The following is a 20,699-nucleotide window of genomic DNA, read 5'->3' on the forward strand; positions in this document are numbered from 1 at the left end:
AACTCTTCGTTCTACCCTGAGCCACTTCTCAATTCACTTTGAAGCCTATCCTTAAATATAGGAACATAATCCAGCAAGTCCAATTGCACATCCTCATTCTAACCTGATATTGAAACACAATTTCAAAAGGGCTGAAACCTAATGACTTTTGCACAGACTCCCTTGCTGGAAATAACAATAAATGAATACCTTCGTCCCAATCTTTTGTAGTCTCCAGACAATAAATTCAAATCACATTTTTTAAGAGTAGAATTAAATATTTCCAAAGCTCTCTGAGTTTCAGGACGGGACGCAGATGAAGTGATCTGTTTATTCCCCTACTCATAAATCAACTGTCGAAACAACCCGAACATAAAGTTAGATGCTTGATCACTCTGGATCTCTTTTGGTCATCCAAACACTCTGAAAGTTCCAGAGCCTTTACCACCATTTTGGCTTTCCTATTCTTTAATTTTATAGCTTCTCGAAATCTCGATGCTGTACAATTAATTGTTAGCATGTACTGATTTCCAGACCTAATTTCCAGTAAGGGACGTACACAATGCATAGTGGAGAGAGAAAATGAGAGAGAGGGAGTGATAGAGAGTGAGAAAGAGAGAGAGAGAGAGAGAGAGAGAGAGAGAGAGAGAGAGAGAGAGAGAGAGAGAGAGAGAGAGAGAGAGAGAGAGAGAGAGAGAGAGAGAGAGAAAGAGAGGTGAGACCAATCTCAATAAGCTCTCTCAGCTTGTATGTCTGTCACCAAAAGGAGCTGAACAGTGCAAGCCAGGAAGAGCCGGTTGGAAACAAAAAGTTCCAATGCAGTAGATGGCTGGAACTCCTATCTGTCTGATGTTACTCTTGGAATACGTGGAACAGGAAGGAACTCTGTGCTAACCTGAAGAAAGAGGTTACCATCTGGAAAACCCTGATGTGGCAAGTTTCATCAGCGAGACATTGAGGTGACTAATGGTGGTACCTCGGCTGTGGAAATCCTGGAACAATAAATCTCTCTCTGCAAACCCTACAAGAATCTTCTGAGAGGTAAACATTTATCTTTCAAACACCAAAGCCTTGTGAACATTATACATGTTAAATGCGGTGCACAGTATAAGAATTGCCTGCAACTAGAGAACTTGGAAGAAGAAGTGAGATAGAACTGTGAACCAAATAACTTTACTTAAATTTACACAGATAAATTAAAGTTTGATGCTATTTTCATGTTTAAATATAATTAAAATCTCTTGTTTTTAAAACCACTTGTCTTGGTCAATGTCTATTGCTTCTGGGTTTTGGAGTCCTTTGGGCTGGTAATTTCAGGCCTACTATCTACTCCATATTAACCTTCTGAACAGGCTTATTAGTCTGTAACACATTAACTTTCTGAAAATGCCTATGAGATGTACCTTTGTGAATCAGGGCAAATTTGTCTGCTCATCTACCTGTTCGTCAACATGTCCTACGTCATTCTCATCCAGGAATAATTTAACCTCCTTTGTAACACACCTTTTTAATTTCCTCAATTAACATCAGTTCATTCAATATGTCAATATCATCATTTATTCCTTTTGAGGCACACCAACAGATTTATTAAGAGCAAAATTCACATAGGATTGTTTGCATTTTTTCATCAAACTCCTTTTTGTCTATAGCGTCTGGAACCAACTCTTAAGCTTTCAATACTGCTTGTTTAACAGTATCATGATTGGCCACTTTCTGTGCAGTCAAAAGAGAGTTTGGAATTTGTGCTTTTCCCTTTAATAGATTTTGGAGTATAAGAGCCTATTTTTGTTTTAGCCATCTTGAGCTCTCAGCAACATTTTCAAAAAGCTGAAACTATGTATCTGTATCTCCTTCATCAAAAGGAGGCATTAGATGTACCTCTCTATCAGTCAAAAAAAACTCTCTCCAGGAGGTACAGACTCAATTCTCGTACTTTCCTCCTTCTCAATTTTCATCCTCTCTAATTGAAACCGTCTGTCCCTTTCAGACTTTTCCAAGTCATATTTTATTCGTCTTTCAGCCAACTCTAACTCATACCTCCACTGGTTTTCAGCTTTCTCTGCCTGATATATCATTTTTTCAGCCTCTTCACTTATTTTTCACCGTCTTCTCTTTTATTTTCCACTTGGACTGTTTCTCAGCCTCAAACAGCCTCTGCTTTTCTCTTTCTTCTTCCATTCCGAGTTAATTCATTTCAAATTGCAACTCACCAGATCTATCCTCTGGAAAATCTTCTGTCTTTCTCAACAGATTTTCATTAACCTATATAATATTTCACTATAATCCTCTGTATTTGTACTTTCCTCACCCAATGCATAACCTATCAGTATTATTGCCTTATAAATAACCATCATTTCATCTTTTCTCTTGTTCTTCAGGTCTGTAGTTGATGGTTGTGACGAAATATTATCAATATCAATTGCTGCAGTTTTCCAGACACAAGCTTTAAATAAGCTTGGAAAAAATACCCTTTGACCAATAACCCACAAAACACGAGTGCAATCGACTGGACGAGCCCAATAAAGGATTACGACCACAAAGGGCCCCAAACCCAGCAGCAATAGATATTCATCAGGACAAATGGCTAATTAAACAAAAGATGTTTTTGAATTATCTTTAAATATGAAAAAATAATCAAACTTTAAATTTTCACTATTAATTTAGTAATTTAACTTAATCCTCTTTTAATTCTAAGCCTACATGTCTGTTAATTTCAGAAAGTACTTTGTTTCACAGTGCAATCTCACTTCTCATTCTTCCAAGTTATCTGGTTGCAGGCAAGTCTTATACAGTGCACAGAATTGAACATGTATAAAGTTCACCTGGCCTTGGTGCTGGAAAAGTAAATGATTACCGCTCAGGAAGGTTCTTGTCAGTTTTCAGAAAGAGATATGTTGTTCCAAGACATCCGCAACTTATGTACTTCCATCATTTACCTCAGTGTCTTGCTGACGAAACTTGCCCCATCAAGGTTCTCCAGATGATAATCTTTTCCTTTCAGGTCATCACAGAGTTCCTTTCTGTATCACCTATTCTAAGTGAAACATTAGACAGCCAGTCCTCTCCTCTTGCATGAACTGCAAGGGCTGGGACTAGCTTGTTGTCCACACTGCAGCCTCTGTTTCAGTTGCAGCTGCTCCCCTGGCCGAAACACAGAGATACTGCTCTCTATCTCTCTCTCTCTCTCTCTCTCTCTCTCTCTCTCTCTCTCTCTCTCTCTCTCTATCTCTATCTCTCTTAATACCGTCCTTGTCAAATAGCAGACCCAATTTATATACAAAAAAAATATCTATATACCGTGTACTTGACATCGACCCCCACGGTATAGCTTGACCTGGTACTGAGCAAGTCCGAGTTTATGATAAATCAGTGCCCACCCAGTGATTGTGCTCTGTGCTCCATCCTTCTGGGATCCTGCCCAATAGCCAATAATCCTGTCCTATTGGCTAATTATTTTTCCAACCCTAAATGCATTCCCCATTGTTCATTACAGAACGTGACCGAACTTTCGGAGAAGGGAAACCAAGCAGACGGTTCCAAACTACTCCTAGATTTCATGATGCAGAAGGGCTCTGGTGCTCGAAGGTTCATGTGGAAATCGTTGGTGGAACTACATCACACGTTACCGAAGATGAGGAGAATATTGAGAGAAATACAGGAAGGAGGTACGGTGAAATATTAAGTGTTTTAAATTTCGGATGTAATAAAATAAGAGTAAAATGATAGTTATAAGAAAATATAAATTTAGTCCCCTACAAGAACAGAGTGCTCATCCATATGTGGAGCTTTACGAGATGAGGGAGATCTTAAACAGTTTGTTTTTCATCATAATTTACTGAGGAAATTTCCATAATGCACAAGGACGGAAGGCCTACAAGCAGTACTGTTATGGAACATAGAGAAATTAAAGAGGATGTGGTGCTTCCTGCCTTACAGCGGATGGTGGTAGATAAATCCCCTTGGCCTGACATGATATTCCCTTGGACCTTGAGGAAGACTAGTGTAGAAATTGCATATTCAAACGTTGCCATTGGTGAGATGCTGTGGAGTTGAAAGGTAATTCAAGTGGTTGAGGTGTTTCTAAAAGTCTCCAAAAATAAACCAAGAACTTATAGGCCTGTGAGCTTGAAGTCGTTAAATTATTGGAGGGTGTTCTGGGAGATTGGATTTTCACAGCCAAGGGCTCATTTAGGATAATAAGCATTGCTTTGTGAGTGGTAGGTTGTGTTTAACAAATCTTAGGATTTTTTGAGGAGGTCACCAATACAGTAGATCTTGATAAGATATTTTCTTGATAAGAAAAGGCTGTGGATATTTTCTACAAGGCCATTAGTAAGCCCTTTGACAGAGTCCCACTTGGGAGATTAATTTGGGTTCGGACACTAATACCCATGGTGAAGTTGCAAAATGAATCAAAATAGGCCACATGGAAGAGAACACAGAATAGTAGTGAATGATGCCCTCCCAGATTGTAATTAGTGCTGTGCCTCAGGGATCGATGCTGTGGTTAATTCGATCGGCATGTTTACAGATGTCATTAAGTTTGGGTGTTTTGTGGACAGCGAGGAAGTTTTTCAATCCTTGCAGAGGGAGTTGGACCAACTGCAATGATGGGACAAGAAAGGGAAAATGGAATTTAATGCAGACAAGTGTGAGGTGTTGCATTTTGGAAGGACAAAGCAAGGTAGGACACACACACATTAAATGGTTGGCCACTGAGCCATGCAGAGAAACACAAGGGTCTGGGAATACAGATACATAATTCCCCGAAAGTGGCGTTACAGGTACACAGGGTTGTAAGAAAAGCTTTTGCCATTTTGGCCTTCATAAGTCAAAGTATTGAGTACTGGAATTGGGATTTTATAATGAGGTTGTATAAGATACTGGTGAAGTCAACTTTGGTGTTTCCTGTGCATTTCTGGTCGCCTACGGATATTGGTAAGATTGAAAGAGTTGGGTGTAAGGGAGTTGAGTTGCAGGGAAAGATTAAAGGTTGAGGACTTTTCTTCCTTGGATCACAAAAGCACCAGGGAATGTTTGGTGCTTTACAAAATTATGAGGGGTATAGACAGACTAAATGCGAGTAGGCTCTTTCCACTGATTCGGAGAAATAAATAGGAAAGGACATGGGTGAAAAGGGAATAGTTTAGGGGAACATTAAGGGCACTTCTTCACTCAGAGAGTATTGGGAGTGTGTAACGATCTGTAAAGTGAGATAAATACAGGCTCACTATTAAATTGTAAAAATAAATTGGATAGACACATGGATGGGAGATGTCTGGTTGGTATGGAATGTGTGAAGATCGTTGGGATTAGCAGAATGGTGTTTAATCACAGACCAGAAGGGACAAATTGAATGTTTTCTGTGCTGTTTTTAATGGCACTCAGAACTGACTACAAGCTCATCTTTTTAAACAGATATCGGACTCTTGACGCATATTGATATAGAGCGAGGTTTATCTGAACTACCCAACCAACTAAGAGCTATGTGATGGAATGGAAATCCCAAGCTTGAGAATCTGATTGTCTTTCTTTATCTGCCTGTTTAGTCTGTCAGACTCTGGTAGCCAGACTCTGGTTGTATCGGGATGTATTTGTTACAATCCTCCGGCATCCCGTTGAGCCTCGACCTTCAGAATGAACTTTTCCACGGCGAATCCAGCCTCCGTCCTCAGTGTTTGAACATGTGGCGTCTGCCAATCAGCAAGTCTCCGAATTCTGCCCTCGAGAGTGCAAAATGAAAATCCCAAAAACTGTTATAACTTCATCCGCTGAAAGAAGACGGACACCCTTGGATCAGCCAATGTTACAGGTCCTGTGAACCTAGGGCACGTGCCGGAGATACATTTTTCCTTGAGAGGGACTAATAAAGTTTTCAATGCCATCGTCGATCATTGCATTAATTCCCAATTAAGTTGAAAGATGTCAACCGGATAATAATCTATAACTGCAGGAGAAAAACTCACAAATATAACCGACTAGAAAATGGTGATATGGTGAAGTAGGCGGGTGCGGGAGTAATACAGTGTGTTTGTGGGACCTTGGTCTGATTGGATCTCTTTGGCCAAACCAACGAAAGTGTAAAATCTCACGAGCTCTTTACGCAGTTCTAGCATTAATATTTTAAGTAGTAAGCATCGAGACACCTAGACATTGTACACATGATAGTTCATAAATACTGATTCCAACATTTTTGTCTTGGGAAATGGGCGAATGCAATCCCCAATTACGTTAGAAAATGGTTTTCCTAAAGGACAAATGTGTTTTAAATGGGCTACTGCAGGAGCCCGATTAGGTTTCCACGCAGCCTGACAAGTGTGCCTTGACCGGAAAAATGTCACAATATATTTTCTCAAACCAATAGAATTGTTGGATCATCATATAGATAGCTTTCATTCACAAAGATGAACACCCAAGGGTCTGCTATTTGCCAAGTTTAATCGTTAGGAACAATTACCTATTTTTCATTGGCAAAAATATCAAGTGGTCTTCACTTTCTCATTAGCAGAACTTTCCTAAAATAATATCCAGTTGGCATTTTCTTACTTTCCAACTCAGGGAGAGCTTTACCCTCACCAATCTAAGATCGGGTCAATGATGGTGTCTTTAACACCAGAATTCTAGTCCCAACCATATGCACTGCCAAGTTTCTTTTTGGAAATTGTGTCGCTGCACCTACTGGATATATATCCGAATCTGTCTTCATATCATCAATGGCTGGTTTTGCAGTCAACCTTAACACAGGGACAATTTTACGCTCTGCTAGATAATTTCCCAATTTGTTTTCTAATTTATGTTGATATTCCACATTAGCCCTTTGGAAGGGATGACTTGGCAGAAATTTAACCCTCTGTAAGAATGCACGTGGCACAAAATTAAAGCATATTAATCCGCAAATTCAGCAAACCCTGTCAAGTTTCCACTTCTTTCTCAAATAGTGTTTCCTTCTTGGTTTTCTCCCTTCTATTATTTATAGTTCTAGCACAAATTAATTTTGTTCCTCTGCCTGTCTAAGTGTTTCTAATTCTAGCTCGAACTGCCTTTACTTCTCTTCTTCTTCTACCTCAAGCTTTTCTCTCAAACTCCAATGTAAGCTTTTCCAACTCGATTTGTTTTATTGGTGACCTCTGCTCACAGGATTCATTCGACGGAAATTGTTTTACTTCTTCCTCTCCAAATGTCTCCTTAATTACATAATAGTCACCTATAACTTTTCAGATCTCTTGCCTTCTTCATTGATAGTTTGACCACCACCGATTCCAACTTTTGTGCAATAGTCAATAAATAATTCTATTAACCCTCTGCGAATCTGCAAAAGTGAGCCATCCCACAAATTTCTGAAGGCCCTTCACTTTTCGGTCCACATAAAAGCCTTTTAATTAGCTCAAAAATTCTTATTAATAAAATTGAAAATGAACCAATCACACAGCCCCCAATTTCCAGTGATCCTAGATGAGCCCTTAATTATGTTACGTCCTCAGACAGCAGCAATAGAAATTAAACAACAAAGTGTTATGTTTATATGTTTTATTATTACTTAGCAATAATACACCTTATATAAATTAGCTAAATTTAACCCACAAACTTGCACCAACTCTGTGGGTATGGCTATGTTTGTGCGTGGAATAACATTACAATTCGGACACAATTCTGGAACGTTGGTTCAAGGTTCAGTGACCGAAATCCAGTGTTAAAATGCAGACTTAATTTTTTTGCACAGAAGTCATCACAAAGTAGGCGAGAAAGACCGGGCGACAGACAGTTGTAAAGTCACAAAATCCTTGTCGAAGTGCTTCCAGCTAAATATCCTGTCAGACAATCGGTCATCAAAATTCCTCTTTCTCTTGTCGCAGAGGAATCGAAGCTAGTAATTCTCACAAAGCTTCCAGAACACTTTTGAGGATCATCTGTCGATCACTATGGTCTCGATGGGATTGAGCAGGTCCCCTTCAAAGGGGACCTTTCCTTTGGCGACACGAAACCAATTCACCACAGTATTCCTCAAAGAGCTCCTGCTCCTGTGCTGCTGACGCAAAATGGACCCATAGTTTCTATAATATGTTAGTCACATGGTCTCTACAGCAGAAGTCCAGTGGCACTTCCTCTCTCTCCATAAGTATCAAAAATTATGCACCCCTTCCCAGCCTACAAACCCACAATCTTCAGTGTTTTTTTAGCTGTAAGCTTGAGTGACAGTACCACACAAATATAAATGAAGTTAGAACACTACATAGTTATGAGCGCACACGACCCCAAAACCCAGCAGCAATAGTCATTCACCAAGACAAGTAGTTATTTAATCAAAAGTTATTTTTAATTATCTTTAAACATCAAAATAGCATCAAACTTGAACTTATCTCTATTGACTTAACCAAAACCAACACAACTCCCTTCTAATTCTAGGCGCTCGGGTATGTGTGTAAATGTAAAAAAAGTTATTTGGTTCGCAGTTCAATCTCACTTCTCATTCTTCCAAGTTCTCTGCTTCCACGTAATTCTTATACTGTTCATAGAATTTAACATGTATAAAGTTCACCAGGCTTTGGTGCACGAAAGTTAAATGGTTATCCCTCAGGAAGGTTCTCGCAGGGTTTGCAGAGAGCGATTTGTTATTCGAGAATTTCCACAACTGTACTACCAAGTTTAGTCACCTCAATGACTTGCTGATGAAATTTGCCCGATCAGGGCGTATGATGACCTGTTTCTTTCCAGCAACACATATTTCCTTCTGTTCCACTTATTCCAAGAGAAACATCAGACAGATAGCACTTCCAGCCATCTGTCGCTCTGGAGGTTTTCTTCAGTTCCAACAAGCTCCCTGGCTTCCACTGTTCAGTTGCTTCCAGTGTCACACACACTAGCTGAGAGAGCTTGTTTCACCTCTTTCTGTCTGTCTGTCTGTCTCTCTCTCCAACTCATACTGCCAGTAAAACAGGTTTTCTCTCTGTGTGAGGGAGAGAAAGAGAGAGAGAGATTAAGAGGGAGAGAAAAAGAGTGAGATCAGTTCTACAGTGCTACATCCAGTAGCAGTAGCTGGAACTGGAACAGGACCTCTTGGCTTATAACAACTTGCACATTTGCGTGCACACACACACACACACACACACACACACACACACACACACACACACACACACACACACACACACACACACACACACACACACACACACACACTTTCTTATAAAATGTATCGGAGCTCCACAGGGCTGTAGTCGTCGCCGCATGCTCTAATCACTTTACACCTACGAATATGTAGCTTGGTTTGATAATAACACCATATATAGATTTTCCCATGATACCACGGTAGTCAGTTGGATAAACAAGGGGAGTAGTCGGAATTCAGGGTGCAGATTTAAACCTAGCTGAGTGGTGCACCAACTACAACCTTGCACTCAAGGTCACCAAATCTAAGGAGATTAATGCTGATTTCAGAATATGAAAGCCAGATGCTTAAAATTCAGTGATCATTGGGGATCAGAGGTGGAGATTGTGAGAAAACCCACGTTCTTGGTAGTCACTATCTTGGGGAAAATCTCCTGGACTAAACACCTCAATGGTGTAAGCACGTGATCTCTTCTACTTCATCAGGAGGTTACGGAGGTTTTGCATGACACCATATAACATGGCAAAATTCTATTGAGTTGTGATGGACACCGGGCTGAAGCAGAATCTGTTATGGGAAAATCAACACACCTGAGCGTAAACCCCTCAGAACGAGTGTGGACACAGGCCAGAACATCACAGGAACAACCTTACCCACTATTTAGTACATCTACAGGGAACGCAGCCGTTGGAGAGCAGCAGCAATCATCAAAGACCCAAACCACCCAAAACACGCACTGTTCTCCCTGCTGCCATCAGGAGAGAGGAGTCAGTGCCACAAGGCACGCATCACCAGAGTCAAGAACATCTGCACCCCCTCCACCATCAGACCCCTCAACACAAGCTTAATGAGAGACACCTTTAACGAGCCTTACCAATGCACTTTATTTATCTTCTTGAATTATCTCTGCATTTCGCAGTCAATTTGTTTACATTCATTATCTGTTTACAGTTATTTTATCTGTTTATATATTTACACAGTGTAGAGATTTTTTCATTACCAATTAGTGCTAATTATGCCACTCCCGAAGGAAAAGTGAATCTCAAGGTTATATGTGATGTAACGTATAGAGTCTGAAAATATATATACTGTATTTGTGTGTGTGTGTGTGTGCATGTGTGCGCGTGCGTGTGTGTGTGTGTGTGTGTGTGTGTGTGTGTGTGTGTGTGTGTGTGTGTGTGTGTGTGTGTGTGTGTATGGGTGTGTTTTAATTGTACTCCAGAGTAAAATTGTTTCATCTTGTTTGATATGTTCATTCTGTTGACAAGGAAGAAATTGAATTGGAATGTGCAAAATGTTTACCCACTAAATATGTTCCAAAATTATATATCAGGGTTACCGAGCGTAACCAAACAGCATATCTATTTGTTCCAAACTTGCGTTGAAAACAAACAGGATGCATTTCCTTATTCATCAGAACCAACATTGAAAACAATTTTCTTCATGTCCATAGAGGTTCAGCGGCAGCACAAGGAAACTCTGTGGACACAAACGGAGCAACTACGTGTGAACACGATATGGATGAGAGAAAAGTTAAGGTTTTCCAGCTGGTTGATCAATACAAGGAGCTCACGGTCATTTCCGCTTTTCGACCTCGAAGGCTTGTGCAAGATGAACTGCTGGCGCGTGGAAGAAACCACGAGGAGTTGAGAGAGAAACATCTATGGGGAGAACTGGAAAGAATACAGATAGATCAGTTGTTCCAGAGCAGCTTTTTGAGGACAGGTATAGGATCGTTTCTTGGGAGTTCAGAAGGACTGGATGGAGAACCGGGAATACGGAAAACTATAATGGTGCAAAAGATCATCCATGACCTGGCCACCATGGAAATATACCAAAATTTCCAATTTGTCTTCACGATCCAATTCCGGTATTTAAACACTATAGAAGGCAGAATAAACCTGACAAACTAGATTCTGGGTCAGTATCCTTACTTTCAAAATGTCCTGGGAGAGATCTGGTAGAATCCAGAAGGGCTGCGGTTTATATTCGATGGCTTAGATGAATTCAAGCACAGGACTGATTTGGATGACAGGCGAGGAGCCGTAGGTGCGCAGAGTAAGTGTCCAAATCCTGAGTGGTCTTGTGAAGTGTCTGACATCATATATAATTTAGTCCTGCACAAGCTGCTCCCAGAATGTTCGGTGCTCGTGACCACCCGGCCTACAGCGTTATATTTGTTGAGAAAATCGAATATCATTGCCTGGACTGAAATTCTGGGATTCCATGGTGATGAACCGAAGGAATATTTCTGAAAGTGTTTTGAAGATCCCTCGTTGGCAGCGGCCGTCTTCAAACACATGGAGGAGAACGAGATTCTGCACACTATGAGCTACAACCCCTCCTACTGCTGGACCCTTTATTCACACGAAGGGACAATGAACCGCAAGGAGATCCCAGAACCATCACCCAACTGTATTCCTACTGTGTTAACCACATCCCGAAATACTACAGTCGTGAGAATGAGAGCGCCCGTGACGTGCTCCTGAGAGTTGGTCAGATGGCCTTCACAGGAATGCAGGAAAAGAAAATTATATTTACAGGTGGGGATTTGATCAAATACAATCTGCAGCCTTGCCAATTTCTCTCCTCCTTCCTGGTGGAACGATGGGAGAGAGAAGATACTGCCGGCGGCGGGGTGTACACTTTTCCCACACATCACGATCCAAGAGTTTTTAGCCGCACTCGCACAATTCTTGACTACAGACCTGGGGGATATCACGGAAGTTCTCACCGAAGCCCACAACAATAACGATGGGCGATTTAAGGTGTTTCTCCTTTTCATTTTTGGTTTCTCTTCCCCAACAACATTTCGAAACCTGGAGGAATTTCTTGGTCCGTTTCGTCATTGAACAACATGCCGAGTGATTGACTGGGTGAAGGAATTTATCTCCGTGAAATTCTCTCTCTCTCTCTCTCTCCCTCTCTCTCATATTCTCTCATTTCGCCTATTTATATCTCTCAATCCCTCTATTATAAACTATTTGAATCTTTATTCCTTTCATTGCGATCTTACCTCTCTGGTCACCCCAGCTCTATCTTTCCCTCTCTCATTGACTTGGCAGTGACATCCTTACTCACTCCATGTCTTCTGATATCGTCTCACTTATCTGCTCCTCTCTATCTCTCTCCCTCTCTCTCTCTCTCTCTCTCTCTCACTCTCTCTCTCTCACTCTCTCTCTCTCACTCTCTCTCCCTCGCTCTTTCTATCTTTCCTTTTCTCTCTCTCTCTCTCTCTCTCTCTCTCTCTCACTCTCTCTCCCTCGCTCTTTCTATCTTTCCTTCTCTCTCTCTCTCTCTCTCTCTCTCTCACACACACACACACACACACACACACACACACACACACACACACACACACACACACACACACACACACAAAGAAAAAGATGTGTGTGCACGCAAACAGGATGTCCGATTTAAAAAGGTAACAGCAGCAGCTTTTGTCTTTCTGTACTGTGAATGAGCAAGGAGATGATAATTTGAAAATCATGGCAGTCAATGTCATGGGCAGACGATGTAAGGTGTAGATTGTCCAAATTTCATAATATCCGGCCGAAATGCGGCGAGTATCTCAATTATAAATCATTGCTACTTGATAGCAATTAGGTCAACAATCTGAATCTGAAAATATCTTGGAAAAGCAATTGACAATAACTTGCAAAATCTGTACAATCTAAATATGTTTTTGGAAAGATAAAAAGAGACCTTGAGAAATGGAGAGACTTACCGATTAAATTGATGGGAAGGGGTAACTGCGTCAAAATTCAAGTAATGCCAATGTTCAATTGCTGCCAATTCTGTGACCTAAACACGATTTAAAGCTACTAAACAACCATACTAGACAGTTCGTATGGAATAACAAGGCACCAAGAATTGCAGTGAAAAAATATGACTTTGGACTTCGGGCTTGCAGGTCTTAGACTTCCATATTTTGAAAAATAAATGATCTAGCTGCACAGGCTGGATTTCTCGCAGCCTTCTTCACTGAAGACAATACACCTCCCCCCACCCCGACCATCTTGTGTTCAAATGTAAATGTAACCAATGAATGAGGGGAAAGCAAAGGAATTTATCTATAAATGGAGTGTCAAAACACTAAAGAAAAAGATGGATAACCCCATTACAATATATAAGATTAGAACATTGTAAGAAATTAATGAATGTATAGGGAAAAAAAGTAGGTCTGTTGTTAGAAACAGAAGTAACTTCACAGAAATTGCTCGAGACAAAAATTGAGAACAAAGAACATTTATTATACAACAATGCAAAGTTGGGTGCTTCCCCTTACCATGGGAATACACACATACACTGGGGCTCACCCAACTTTTATACAGTTCATTTTAGTATAGGGATACCCTCCCCCTTACATTCTTCTGCCTCCTGGAGAGGTTTGGCATTAGGTAATCCTGCCTGCCTACGTGCTGTTTCTGTGCACTTGGAGGACCAGGGGGTATTCTTTCGGTGTCTTATCATATCATTATCCTCATTGTCCTTATTCACAACCCTGTCTTTGTTCTAATTTACACCTTCCCGACCCTCAGGGCTGTGTCCTCTTCATATTTAGAACTGGCTAATACTGTCTAAGGCTTACTAATTACATATGCAAACTTTATAATTCTATCTGGAGCTAGAAGATCCTTATCTCATTCAGACTAACTCTACTTCCTACATTCTATTATCTATTGTCTATCCTTATCTCATTCATACAGTGAACTTGCTGATTCTGTCTAAAGGCTAGGAGATTCTTATCTTACTCAGACTGATTCTGCTTCCTGCATTCTAATATCCATGTCTCATCCTGTTTATAATGGCTTCATTCATTTACCCATGTATCAATTTTTGTTTCTTCATGTTCATATTTTTATATCAGTTTTTATCATCTCTCACAATCCTCACTTTTCTTTTAGATCAGTAATACTGATGTCTTTAACTGAAAATGTCTTACTTGACAACTTGGTGTTTTTCCCAGCTGGTCAGTAAACGGATTGCAGTCTCAGTATCTTCGGATAAAAGTTGGGAAATACACATCCTTTGGTGATAGTGTTCTGACGAGGGGGTCGATGAATTAAAAACAGTACACAAGTCTTTAGGCAGGGGAGAACCATAATGGCCAGAATAGCAAGTCCCGCTGCTATAAGGGCTGTGGGTATCAGACTCCAGTTACCAATAAAAAGTCTAGTCCATCCGACATCGGACCAAGGTTGCCAAGTCTGTACCTGGGCATGGGAAGATTTTTGAACTCCTGAAGAAGTGTCTTTAACCGTCTGACCGTTGTGAGCATTGTCCTTAGTTATTCTTTCACAAACACAGCCTTCAGCAGCCAACGAGTAATCGAGAGCCAGGCGGTTCCGTTGAATTGTGGCTCGTATCTGCCGTTCCTCTTCAGCCCCAAAACTCAGGGCCACCGATCTCCATTTGATGATGATGTTCAAGGCTGTATGGAGTCTGATTAAACGATTTAAATGCCAAGCAGCTTTAGAGTTCTGTAGCAGCTCACGTCATTTGCAACTGGTGCTCCACTTAACAGGGTGGTGCTTGTAATTCTGAATGTATGAGGGACCCAAAGGATGTTTGAGAAGAGACCAAGTTGGGGAGGATTGTTTCTTATCATGTAACCCGTGTGTTGCAGCTTGTCTGCTAAGATTAGTATGAGTATCAGTGAGGTTGTGAGTAGAAACCTGTCTGTGTGCTTTAGCATATGTTTTAACTCTATCTCTGCCACATGTTCAATGCTGACTACCATTCTGTCCGTCTTCATCCCGCCATCTCCTTTGTGCTGTGCCTTTAGAACTCCTGTCTTTAATACTTGAATAGGCTAAAATACAAATTAAATCTATTCCAATAAAGCTGTTGAGTTCCCCTGGTCCGTGTTGAAATCCCTTGTTAACCCATATCCCACTATGAATATACATTATATCTATGCTCTGTCTACATTCTAAAGGTAAAAAATTGTGACCTCTGCTGCCCCTATTCCAGGAGGACTTAATACATAGTGAGTAATTAAATGATGTCCCAGAAATTGGGAAGCAACAAGTAATCAATACAGTAAATGATAGAAAGAATACAGTAAATGGTAGAAACAACATTACGGCACTTTATCCCAACGTAGTGTAACTTTGAAATCAGAAGGATGAAGGACTGCACGCCAGGTGGAGAGTAGATTATCAACGTTGTTATTCTGTGGTTCAGAAGCTTGTTTAATTCATTGGATGTGGCTCCAGCCTTTTTCTTTCATTCGCACAGCAGTGTCTGTAATTAAAAGTACACAATATGGGCCAACCCAGACAGGTTTAAGTTGGTTATCTTGCCATGATTTGACATAAATCCAATCACCGGGTTTAATCGAATGAATAGGATACTCCAGGGGTGGCGTTTGAGCTAATAAGCCCTTCTGTCTTAATTCATGGAGAGAAGTAGACAGCCCCTGTAAAAATTTAAAAATATATTGGTCGTTAGCTTCAGGGATAGGGGTATCAGTGTGGAATGCCATGTAAGGAAGACCAAACATCATTTAATATGGTGAGACTGCAAGGTCCTTACGAGGGGCTGTGCGTGTTCGAATTAGAGCTAAGGGTAAAGATTTAATCCAAGAGAGGCCAGTCTCCTCATGAAGTCGAGTGAGCTGATTTTTCAAGGTTTGATTCATTCGTTCAACACGGCCTGAGCTTGGGGGTGCCACGGGGTATGTAGTTGCCAGTCTATTCCCAGTCTCTTGCATACACCATGAAGTACCTGAGAGGTAAAATGTGTACCTCGATCCGAGTCAATGGTTTGAATCATACCATATCGTGGAATCACAGATTCCATTAGTATCGTGATAACGGTGCTGGCACGATCATTAGGGGTCGGGAAAGCCTCAACCCATCGTATGAAATGATCTACCATCACCAGGAGGAATTTGTAAGTTCCTATCTTAGGAAGTTCTGTAAAGTCAATTTGTATCTGTTGAAATGGGCGTATGGCTATATTGCGACCGCCAGGCATTACCTGGCACATAGATTTCTTATTTACTCTCTGACAGATCGGACAACCCCGAGTACTTTGTTTGGCTATTGTGTATATGCCGAAACAATGAAGTGATCGTACAAAAGTATCAACAAGTGCCTGGGTTCCCCGGTGTGTCTGTTGGTGTATCTGATCTATAATTTGGCGAGCCAAGGCTTTATTCAGGACTTGACGTCTGTCCGCCGTCCACCACAGCCCATCGGCCCTTTGGCGCATACCCTGGTCTTTCATGGAGACCTCCTCTTCCCGGGAAAAGATGGGAGTCTTTTTAACCTCTAGTGGTGCGGGCAGTAACAGGTGCATGTCAATTTTCTCTGCTAGTGCAGCCTGTTTGGCAGCTGCATCCGCCTGTCTGTTCCCTTGGGCTTTGAGACTGTCATCACTTTGATACCTCGTACATGTACTACAGCTATTTCGTTAGGTAGTGTAAGAGCATCCAGGGATTAGACAATTAAGTTTTCATGGGCCAACTTCTGTCCTTTACCAGTTATCATTCCCCATTCTTTCCAGATCTTCCCAAAGGTGTGCACTACAACAAAAGCGTACTTAGAGTCCATGTAGATAGTACCCACCTTGCTCTCTAGACCATGAAGTGCTCGACAGAGGGCATATAATTCACAAGATTGCGCTGACCAATGACCAGGGAGGCAACCGGCTTCAATTACCACTTCTTCTTTCCCATCCACTACACTACAGCCACTATAACGAGTTCCATCAATGCAACGTGATGTTCCATCAATAAACCATCTTTCACCATCCTGTAAAGCCTGATCACTTAAATCCTCTCTAATTTTGGTCTGTAAATCTATAGCTTCTAAACACACATGTTCTAATTCATTAATGGTATTGTCAGAATTTGGAGCGACCAGGAAGGCTGCTGGGTTGGGGTTTTTAGTTGTAAGCAAGGTCAAATCATCCCTATCCATTAGGATCGCTTCATATTTTAAAATTCTAGTCTGTGAGCTACCTTCCAGCACGCTGTAAGAGAAAATTGCGGACTGTGTGAGGGGTGTGAACTATCATCGGGGCACCAAATGTAATCTTTCGTCCTTCCTCAACTAAAATAGCAGTGGCTGCGATGGTTTGCACACATTCTGGCCAACCACGACAAACGGGATCTAAAACTTTTGATAGAAAGGCAACTGGCTGTCTATAGCCTGCCCTCTCTTGTGTTAGTACTCCGGTGGCTACACCTCCTTTCGCATTGGTATATAGGTCAATACGGCTTATTTAAGTCGGGTAGTGCCAAGACTGGGGCACTAATAAGGCTCTGTTTCACGAGGTTAAAACCTTTAATCTCTTCGTCTGTGCAGACAACAGCTTCGCCCCTTAAAATCGCGAGTTTATCATAGAGAAATCTGACCAGGCCTGAATAATTTTCAATCCAGATTCTACAGTATCCCACTAAACCAAGGAATTTCCTAAGTTCTTGGGCATTCTTGGGAGGGGGAATCTGCAGAATACCATGTATTCTCTCTGGACTTATTTTCCTAGTTCCCTGACTCACCAGATGACCTAAGTATTTAACTTCTGATTGTACAAATTGTAATTTGGATTCGCTCACTCTAAGAGCCTTATTCTCTAGAAAATTTAAAAGTTCAACAGTAAACTGTTTAGCTAAATCATACGTTCTTCCAGAACTTAACAAGTCATCAACGTATTGAATCAGCTGACAATTCTCTCTCCGAGGAGCCTCATCTAGTATTTGTTCTAAGACCTGACCGAATAAATTTGGTGATTCTGTAAAGCCCTGGGGAAGGACAGACCACCGGTATTGATTTTTACATCCAGTAAAAGGGTTTTCCCATGCAAAGGCAAACATGTCTCTGCTCTCTGTGACTAATGGACAGGTCCAGAAAGCATCTTTGAGATCGATGACACTAAACCATTTATTATGGGGATCGATTTTACCCATTATCGTGTAGGGATTAGGTACAACTGGGTGACGGGTGAGAATAATCTTGTTCAGCTCCCTCAAGTCCTGCACTAATCGACAGGTACCGTCTGGTTTTTGGACAGGTAAAATTGGGGTATTATAAGGTGACATACAAGATTCGAGTATACCATCTTTCACCAACTGGCCAATTACGGGCTGCAGCCCCTTTCGGCCAGCCATACGAATGGGCTACTGTTTTCGTTGAATACCTTGTTGAGTGTCTTTTAAGTTAACTTGTAGGGGAGGAATATCTAACACTCCTCTATTGCCTTTTTCTGCCCATACACTCGGATTTATAAGTTCTTGATCTTCCTCGCTTAATACATATAATAGAACCCCGATACCTGACTCCTGTGGTCTGGTGCCGATAGCCAATTGGTCCTGTAAATCTCGTCCTAACAAACTCCAGCTTGGGGAACTAGTAGAAGATCCTCTGTTATTACCTTTTTGCCCATTTGAATTTTTACATCTCTTAATACAGGGACTGTAAAGTCTCTTCCTCCTACTCCCGAAACTATCACTGTCCCTTCTATGCTAACACCCTCGGGTTGATGTAAAATTCTAGACCGTACTGCACCGGAATCAACTAAAAATACCATCTTGTCACTGTGGGGTACTATGCTTAAATTTACTAATGGTTCTCCGTGCAGCCCCACGGTGTGAATTGACTGAGAACCGTGACCCCCCTCTTCATAATCTGCTTCCATCAGGGCGTAAGATCACGTCTCCGTGGCTCGCAGTGGGCATTCTTTCCTAAAGTGTCCTTAGTTTTTACAATGATAACAGACAAGTGCTCCTGTTTCCCAATCTTTACCTGGGTTTCAAAAGGGCCCCGGGAATGGTTGTCGTCCATGGAATCCTCCTCTACTCCTCCATCTACTGGGGTCCCAACTTCCCCACCCCTGGCTCCCCTCACAACGTCCAGGAGCTGGCACACAGTCCCTACCCTTTCCATGTTGTTCCTCCACTACTCCTTTGACTGCCTGCATTAATATTTTCGCCTTTCCTTTCTGCTTATCCTCAGACCTCTGGACAAATGCTTTTTTGTGCGATCTATAGAAGCTGGGTTATTCCTTGTTCATGCCAATTCTCAGTCTTCTGTAATTTCCTTCTAATATCTGGGGCTGAGTTCGGAATGAAACCTGTTAGTACCAGTTGTTCCCCTGCTGGGGATTCTATGTCCAGACACCCATATTGCTGTATTCCCGTACGCAATCTATTCAGAAATGCAGAAGGGGTCTCCCCGGGACCTTGGGGAACCTCAAAGGCTTTCTTAAAGTTCTGTCCCTTTGGAACAGATTCCTTGATTCCTCTTATCAAATTAACCGTATAATTCTTCCATTAATGTGCGACCATCACTAGTATTCTTGTCCCAATTTGGTTTTGTCAAGGGAAATTTAGCTTCTCCGGGTATCGCCTCTGGTCCCCCTTGGTGTTCCTTATCCCAGACTCTAATCCCTGCCTGGCGAATCATTCCAAGCTCATCCAAAGTAAACAGAGTCTTAAAGATAGATGTTAACTCATCCCAGGTAGATGTATTTGGTCCCAAAAATTGATCTAATTGTTCAGCACACCCTAAAGGATCTTCTATCAGGGAGATCATCTCTTTCTTAAAGTTACGCACTTCTGTATTGGTCAGGGGTACATTTACGAAACCGAGACCCTCTCCCACGGGAACTTCCCGCAGAGGTCTCATCCAGTTAGTTTCTGGCTTATTGGGTCCAGGTTCCTGCTCCCTGGGAAATGAATCAAAGGGTTCTGTCCTTTCTTCCTGAAGAGTCTCACACTGTTCTGAATTAAAGTCGTCTCTCTCTCTTGTCAATAGAGGTGGCAATCGAGTGCTTTGTGAACAGGTCATCATACCACTCCTACTCTCTTCTCTTTTCTCTAGCTGTGGGGGAGGAGGGAAAGGTGCAAAAGGGTAGAGCATAGGAGGGGGAGGAAAGATAGGAGCCGGCATAGCAGGAACATAAGGTAGAGGAAGGGAATGTAACACATCCCATCCTTGTGGTTCGGGGACAAAAGGTTCCTCATCACTCTTGTCCTTGCATTCTTTTTCATTCAAAACCAATTGATCAAACGATCCCCTGAGCCAGCAGGCTGCATATTCCCTGCTCTAAAGATTATCTTTCTGGTCTTGATAGAGTCACATGTTCAATCCTTGACACATCCAGTCATACTCGGATCCGAGCTTTGGCCAGTATACGAAGCTCCCTTTAATCGGGCTTTTAACCCATTCTACACAACAATAGCTGACCATGGTCGGTTTGTTCTTTCCACGGGTTCTTCCTGCGCCCCAATCAGATAACATTAATCCCAACGGGCTATGCTTGCTTATCTGATTCTCACATCCTTCACTAGGGTTCTCTTCCTTGCTACCCACATTTCCCATACCAACAGGCAAGTAGAATTCCTCTTACCGAGTTCCAGTAGCAATCTCTAGCGTGCTTCCTCAACGGCCTCTCGTTGTTTGTTCTCAATGCCTCTTCTCGGATATCACTCGCTTCATCCACTGACCAGTCCGTGAGTCCAGCTGAATCAGCTGGGGTGCACCTAACCCCGTCGTCGGGCACTCTGTCAGTGGAGGGAGAGGGATCCCGGACGAGCCCCCATTTGTTAGAAACAGAAGTACCTTCACAGAAATTGCTCGAGACAAAAATTGAGAACAAA

The 20,699-nt window shown here is 41.7% G+C and overlaps 1 pseudogene; it reads left to right on the forward strand.

Moving 5' to 3' along the window:
* The window catches only part of LOC138748042 (NACHT, LRR and PYD domains-containing protein 12-like), a 211,156-nt pseudogene that overhangs the window by 21,493 nt on the left and 168,964 nt on the right, over positions 1-20,699 (forward strand).

This window comes from Narcine bancroftii, chromosome 13, assembly GCF_036971445.1.
Source record: "Narcine bancroftii isolate sNarBan1 chromosome 13, sNarBan1.hap1, whole genome shotgun sequence".
Taxonomy (NCBI): Eukaryota; Metazoa; Chordata; class Chondrichthyes; order Torpediniformes; family Narcinidae; genus Narcine; species Narcine bancroftii.